This window comes from Hippocampus comes, unplaced genomic scaffold, assembly GCF_001891065.2.
Source record: "Hippocampus comes isolate QL1 unplaced genomic scaffold, H_comes_QL1_v1.1 scaffold397, whole genome shotgun sequence".
NCBI classification, from domain to species: domain Eukaryota; kingdom Metazoa; phylum Chordata; class Actinopteri; order Syngnathiformes; family Syngnathidae; genus Hippocampus; species Hippocampus comes.
This window is the reverse complement of record NW_017804968.1, coordinates 313,692-321,628: the sequence shown is the minus strand read 5'-3', so window position 1 is coordinate 321,628 and position 7,937 is coordinate 313,692. Positions and strand designations below refer to the sequence as shown.

The window sequence follows — 7,937 nt, the reverse complement described above, 5'->3', positions numbered from 1 at the left end:
CGGTCACGTGACGGAGAAGCGTGGCTTGACGTGTGTCAAGCGTGACACAGACGGATGTAAAGGAGAATCCGGTAATTTTTCAAAATAAAACATCTTTCGTATTCCGAAATAAATAAAACGGAATTAAGGCAAGTTCTTTCTGTGCGGCCCGGTACCAAATGCCCTGCGGACTGGTACCGGTCCGCGGACCGGCGGTTGGGGACCCCTGCTATAGACTACTATCCAGAGACTTTAAAAAAATGTTTTAGGTATAAAATGGCTTCTTTCAAACAGCCTCAATGATAATCAGCCTGTGAAAATGAAGCTGCTGCTGCCAGGACTGCATTTGTGGGTAACAATGCAAAGAATTGGGGGGGGGGGGATAATCTTTAATATCGACTAAAAAGTCCAAAATCATGATAGTTGTGAAAATGCCGACTCCATGAAATGACAACATCGAGACGTGAAGGTCGCATTTGAAACTTTTTTTTTTCTCCTCTCCTCAATGTAAACAGAGGAGCGAGGAAGTTGCAAATAAATAAAATTAGATACTTTCCACTCCCTTTCCACCATCTAGCATAGCTGCAGTTGTAAATCGTCTCGTCTCGTTCTATTGCGGCAGTATTAAGGAGCACAAACGACAAACCGTCAATACTTTTATGAAAAAAAGCTGCACACTAAACATACACGCAAATAAAGAGACTGCGGAAAGCAGCATGCGAGAATCCGACTTTCGTGCCTTCTAAATTTTCACGGCGTGTGAAATTCGTCCCTGGAGAGAAGCGCACAGATCAAGCAACCGCTCAATGAAGATGCTACCGGCACAATAATAATAATATGCGCATATATATATATATATATATATATACAGGTGTCTGATGGCTTCTCTGTTTTAATATAGTCTTAATTTGTGATTTGTGCGCTGCTTATGCAGAACCAACATCTAACGTGAGCTGTCACTTGGCTCACTTCCGCCCCCCCAGCAATATGTCATCGGCGGCTTATTCATCGTTGCTGTCACACGGCTGACTCAAAAACAAAAAAAACTTTTTGGGTAAAGAATAACACCAGTGGTACATTTGCCGCATCAAAGCAGGCAGTTAAAATAATTAGTTGATGTAATCCATCCATTTTCCGAATCGATTTTTCCTCACAAGGGTCGCGGTGGGGGGTGCTGGAGCCTATCCCAGGTGTCTTCGGGTAGTGCGCGGGGGACACCCTGAACCGGTGGCCAGCCAATCGCAGGGCGCATGAAGACGAACAACCATCCACGCTCACGCTCACACCGAGGGACAAATTTGAGTGTTCAATCAGCCTGCCATGCATGTTATTTGGACGTGGGAGTAAACCGGATTACCCGGAGAAAACCCACGCAGGCCCGCGGAGAACATGCAAACTCCACGCAGGGAGGCCAGAGCCGGGATCGAAGCCACGACCTCTGCACTGTGGGGTCGACGCGCGAACCACTGCAACACCGAGCCGCTAGTTGACATAATCGTCTCAACAATTTTACAGTCGGGCGATGGAAACGAAGCGATCTTTCATCCGGTTTACCATTCCAACCGCTTTCGTGCTCGTCTTTTGTGATGAAAGGCGTCGCCTGGATTTCTCTCCTTGTCCACTAATTCTTCTCGGCTGACACTGGCAGCACGGCGATATGTGACAGCGCTCCCGCTGCTACTTAAGCTTTTTGAAGCATTGTTGGCGATGCCAAATAAAGAAGTCTGGTCGCTTGTGTCTAAAAAACACCGCTGCATAGGAAATGTCGCTCGTTCATTCTCCAGGTTAATTATCTCTCGAAACATCTGGCTTCCCCCGATGGATCCATATGCTTATTTATTCCTTGCTGTGTTTCTCATCTACGTTTTCAGCCCGTAGTTTACCTTCAGGGAGATGCCATCTGCCTTGTTTACTTTCCTCCATCTTTTAGTCTCATCACGTTGCCGGTCGGCGTGCGTATGTCAACATCGCTGTGGTGCTTTGTAAGCTCCCCCTCCGCTGTCAGCCGAATGACTCGTTTGTCAGCGTCGCCGGTGGCTTCGGTGACGAGTGAGTGACACGTCAATCGCGATACCGGCAAGAGCATCTTCTGACCTGGGTCAGCATGCCAGTGGCTGCCTGGAGCCAAAGATGCCGCGTGCTGCCCTAAACGTCCTTGTTGAGAGCGCACTGTTTTTGAGAAAATGAACACTGATTAGGAATCATGATTTTTGAGGGATCATTTAAAGCCACTATCAGTAGCGATCGATTACTGTAATTTCCGGACTATCAGCCGCGACTTTTGTCACACGCTTTCAACTCTGCGGCTTATTTCATGAAGCGGCTTATATAAAGACTTTTCTAACGGCTGCCTGTGTACCGTCTTTCTTTGTAAATATCTCATGTTACAATATGGGCACCTGCGGCTTATACACAGGCGCGGCTTATGTGTGTACAAAATATTTTTTTCCTTTAAAAATGTAGTGGTGCGGCTTATAATCAGGTGCGGTCTATAGTCCAGAAATTACGGTATATGCTAGCGCCACACATGAAGATAGTTCCGTGCTTTCGGCATATTGACCAGAATGCCCCCATTGCCAACCTCCCCACATCATCAAAGCTCCTCTTTAAACTCGATTAGCAGCCGTCTCGACAAGTTGGACCTTCAATCTGCCCGTGTGGTTCAAGTGGTTAATGAATCCATCAATCAGAGGCTTCAAGGATGCCGACTCCTCCGTTTCCCACTTTTGGTTCCTCCAGGTCCACCTGGATTCACCCGACTGCCCTTTTTCGTGTCTGCGTTGCACTTTCCGTCGTCTTCGTTCCACGGAGACCTTGAATCAATTACCGAAGGTCTGCGGCTGTACAAAGGAATGATTTGCTGTTGGACGACGTTAAACTGTTAAATGCCCAAGCGCCTCAGCAAGAGTTGAGGCGGTATGTCGAGAAGCGAGTCATTATCTTAATTTTTTTTTTTTTTTGCGGCCCGTTGGGCCAGTGGTTAGCGCGTCGACCTCACAGTGCAGAGGTACCGGGTTCGATTCCAACTCCGGCCTCCCTGTGTGGAGTTTGCATGTTCTCTGTGTGGGTTTTCTCCGGGTACTCCGGTTTCCTCCCACATTCCAAAAACATGCACGGCAGGCTGATTGAACACTCAAAAATGTCCCGAGGTGTGAGTGTGTGCACGGATGGTTGTTCGTCTCTGTACGCCCTGCGATTGGCTAGCAACTGGTTCAGGGTGTTCCCCTGCCTACTGCCCGAAGACGGCTGGGATAGGTAGCAGCACGCCCCCGCAACCCTTGTGAGGATAAAGCGGATCAGAAAATGGAAATCTATAGTTTGCCAGACTGCTCATTTAGAAAATATCGTTGAAACCGTACCCCGAGTGTATGTGCGCTCGAAATCGTTTTCAGAAATCGATTTCTTGGAATAATTTTTCATCGTAACTCATATTTCAACGGCATAAATGCAGTTAAACTATTTCAATTTACGAAGACGCAATTTTCTGATATTTTCTGTGTTCCGTACAGGGCTGCGTGGTTATCTCTGCAATTGTACTGACAGCGCATCAGCTATCTGTCTTAACATCTGCGGCTGGCATCCGAACGAGCAACTCGGTGGTAAAGCATTTATAGGGAGAGGAAGAGAAAAAAAAACAAACAACCGCACGCTTGGACGCTCTAAGCTTAAATGTGTCCTGGGTTGATGATGGTGGCGTTGCTATCAATTGAAGCTATCAGTGATTGTGGTTATTTACGGTTCAGGCGCTTATATTAGCATCAGCCCGGGGACAGCTGCTTAATCTAACACTCTTATCAGATTTATGATGACCCCCCCCCAACCCCCCGTCTCCCTCCCAGAGGCTCATGGACCCACATCAACAAGTCTGGGGATTTTGTGACAAGATTTGGTCGACCCACTGATTGTATGCGTCACAGTCATGTCTAAGAAATCTGATATCGAAGAGTACTGATGTGGCAGTTTTGCCGACCTGGGGGGGGGGGGGGGGGGGGAGAGAAAAAAAAATGCTCTTGTTTACTCTCACCACCTCAGATTCGCAACCCCGATTAGCACCTGTGCCACTGCGCTCAATGCTAATTGGAACTATTAGGCGACTAGGGGCCTCCTAATTTATGCAGCTGGGGGCCGTCACCGAAACCTCATTTGGAAATTTCGCCCTGATGACGAAGATCATCAATTACAGACGTGGTAAAGCAGGAAATCTGATCACACATCTTAATGATGATCCCTCCTCCCCCCCCCCCCCCCACCGCCTCAGCCCTATTTGAATGATCTATTCAGGACCATTGTTTTCCCTCACGAGGGGACGGATTTTTCTTTCCGCTTTCTTTTTTTTTTTTTTTCCTGTTCTTATTTGTGCGTGTGGATTCCTCCGTGTGGTTTGGAATAATTAGGTCAAATATCACGCACAATTTGTGCAGCATTAGGCGGCTTGCAGTACATTGATCCAGCAGCTGAACCACGAACTAAGATGTTTTTTTGTTTTTGTTTGTTTTTTTTGTTTGTTAATGAGCCGAAATAAGAATATTGCCCTCCAAAACGTCTTTTTCTGCTGTTGCTGTTGAAAGTAAAGTGGTCAACGATCGACCGTCACTTTTGCACATGCTGCAGCATTGAAAGTGAGCTCTAAGAAATAATTGACAGAGAATGAAACCACGATAAACACGATCCACATGCGAACTCAATTGGCTTGCGGTTCTTTGTAAATTTGCAGTATCCACTAGGAGGGGAAAAAAAAAATACGCAAGCCAAGTTTGGATGTTGTATAACATGCGAGACACATTCTGTTATGTCAGACGTAATGTGTGAAAAGCTTTTTGCGCATTTAATGTTTTATAGAAAGCGAGACAACAGATTCACTCCGGTTATGTAACAAGTGTTGATGTTGGATTGATACACCGGACTTGTTATTTAGTGTCTTTGGTTGGACTACGTTTTGAATGGGCACGTCGTTGCCAGTTGCTGCAGCTTCATTGATATGAACTGCAAATGATTTATTAAAAAAAAAAAACAACATTTTTTTGCTGTTGCGGCGAGCTTCAAGCCTGCCTTGCATACCTCTGGGCCGTCTTGAGTGACACATTCCTCCCACTCCAACTGTCATAATTCATGTGATATTTTTCTAATTACTCTGAAAAAAATGACTGAACTTGTGTCGCCGACTGCGCTGGCGCCGACGTGCGTCACTCTAAGTGGCACAAATGGCTTTCATAGATGCCTCCGCGTTGCCTTCATGGATCAACGGTGTTACCTTTTTGCAAATCAATACAGGGACGGGGGATGCAGGGACAGATTATTATATAGCTGGCACAATGGCTTTGCTAGTTTACGGTTGATTTTTTTTTGCGATTCATCACAGAGAGTGGGAAAATGTTCACGTAGACTGCTAGTTGGAATTATTCCGTTTCCTGCGCATGGGCTAGGTAGAGTGAATAGACCTTTTACGACGGTGTCATTTTGAGCCTGTAAAAAAAGTTGACTTAATATGACTTCCTATAGGGGGTGGGGAAAAAAATGGAATTTGAAAGTTGGAGTTATTGATTGCGGGTAAAAGAACAAGCGAGGTCACTGCGACCCCATCGACACATCCGTCGTAAATCAAGATCTCATTTGGTGATTAGCACACGGCGGGCCGATATCATCACGTGACAAAGTGATTACAAAATGAAAGATGGAATTCCATTTGACGTCCTCACCCCTTCCCACAAAAAAATAAATATAGATTTTGTCCGTTAGATAAATAAATTGGAAGGTAGGCTAACCTTTCCTGATTTGTTGTTTTTGCTCAATAGCAGCAATAGGGTCTCTCCTCATCATTCCTTAAAATGATCTATTTCTATCTATATTGTCTATCTGCGATTAAAGGGCAATTGTGGGGGGGGGGGTGCGGGGGGGACAATCTGTATTGCCCATCAGGGGACATAGATCATCTCCGCTGGTGGCGGAGAGATCGTTTTGCTCGGAAATATCCTCCCTCTCCATCGGCTCTGCTCAAATGTCCTTTTGAGGAAGCGGCTGCGTAGGAGGTTTGGATTTCAGGACCGTGAAATATTTGAAGACCACGAGGGGGACAGCGGCGTGATTCTTTACCTGATTTTGGACGTGAGGCGGTTGTAGAATTTGGATCGGTTCAGTTCACGGTAGTTTGGAACGTTAGACCCTGACAATAGTGTGACATCATAGCCGTGTGAAATCATTGTCATGGACGTCCTTAGTTGCAACAAAAAATGGAGAGAGGGTGCCTCGGTTCACACTTGTATTCCTCGTATGCCTTTTTTTTTCCTGTTCGTCCGGTTTGAAACAAATAGTGAGACGGTGAGTGAATGTTGACTCAGCCGAAAGTTGACTTTCGAAACACTGGAATCGCCAACGTTGCGCCCTTCCTTGGCCCTATCTGTTGCATTGCAGAGGTTCAATGGGTAAAGTGCTTCATTCATTCCTATTTTGGGCGGGGGAGGGGGGGAGGGGCTTCGAGGAAAGTTACCAAGTGACGCGTCGCCACCGTCAACCCAATTCTAGATTTTTGTGAGCACGCCTCAAGTTAGCAAAGTGTGTGTACATAACAATGCACGCATACTAATCACATTGAAGCAGGAAAGAAATTCAATCGTCTGCAATTTTCGGACTTGGATATAACGACTATCTTGTGTCTCTTAATCTCGGCGCATCCGGTTTCTCTTAAAACAGAAGCACCAACGGGCGTATTAATCATGGCTAATTGAAGACCCCGCTGGGAGTAAATGAGCCTTAATCTGACAGCTCAGTGCGTACTATTCGCGCTGGAGGGGGTGTGAGGCATGTGGATGGCACATTTCGGGTTGGATTTATAGAAGCAGTATTTACAGTCGAGTCCCTTTTTTTTTTTGGAATGCATTGTTAGACGTGTGTAACCCTGGCTGACTTTCATCCCATTTGACAGATAAGCTCTAAATCGATATATTTTTGCCTTTCAGACGAGTTCTGCGCCTGCTGATGAAAATGGGAAAAAAATACAAGGTAAAGCCAGAAGGCAAGTCCCGAACTCAAAAAAAAAAAAAAGATTCTATGCATTTCAATTTTGTTACTTTTGAAAAAGCTTCCGGGAAAGATAAGCCTGTGATGTGTAAAAAAATAAATAAATGTGGCTGTATAAGCAGCTGCAAAAATGGAATATGCCCACTTTTCAGTCAAGGTCTCTGGGAAAAGCGACAGAAATTGAAACGGTTTTCACAAGGCACGCGGCAAAGTACTGCCGATCAATCGTACGCATTCACACATTCCTATAACACCTTCAGCCCATTAAATTTGTGTGACTCCAAAAAAAAAAAAAAAAATTCCTTCCCAGTGGTTATGATGATATATATTTTTTTACACGATAACAAATCACAGTTAAAAATGAACAGTTTCCAGTTCTTTAGAATCAGCAGGCGAACAGATTATTGTGCCTTTGTGGGAACCTGTGACATTGTCAGGGTCTCCATGGTAACGGTGAATCATATACCATCACAATATCAAAAGACTGGTAAAAGTGAAAGCAAAATTATCTTTCCTGCTGAAATTATTTTTGAAAAATTTCCTACTAGAATTACAACCAGGTCAACTGATACCCTTGCGCCTTACCCTGGGTGACGTGCGTGTCGCGGCGGCCGACAACGAGGCGCTCTAATGCGGCCACACTCGTGTTTATGCCTTATTTTAATAGAGTGAAAAAAAAATGTTTTATCGTAGTCATAGACAATCTTCCGCCCCAGTCCAGATGGTGGTGGCAGCGCACAATTTTACAACCCCCTGCCCATCACGCATACAAACGCCGCCAAAACACGTTAAGCCTCGCCTGACGCGCCATATTGCCAAAACAAGCACTTTCCCCCCCCTCAATGAATCTCGATTGTAGCAATAAAGCATAATGAGCTACGCTGCAAATTGGAAAGACGGTGGGTGTAACCGCGCTGAAAACGAGCAGCACACATGGCGCGCGC

The 7,937-nt window shown here is 45.5% G+C and overlaps 1 long non-coding RNA gene across 1 annotated transcript in view; it reads left to right on the top strand.

Moving 5' to 3' along the window:
* Nucleotides 1-6,961, top strand: part of LOC109527571 (uncharacterized) — a 9,248-nt gene extending 2,287 nt beyond the window's left edge. The window contains exons 2-3 of the long non-coding RNA XR_002170543.1: nucleotides 2,719-2,895; nucleotides 6,933-6,961. This is a non-coding gene — a long non-coding RNA (uncharacterized LOC109527571). The remainder of the gene's footprint in view (nucleotides 1-2,718; nucleotides 2,896-6,932) is intronic.
* The last annotated feature ends 976 nt before the right edge of the window (nucleotides 6,962-7,937 follow it).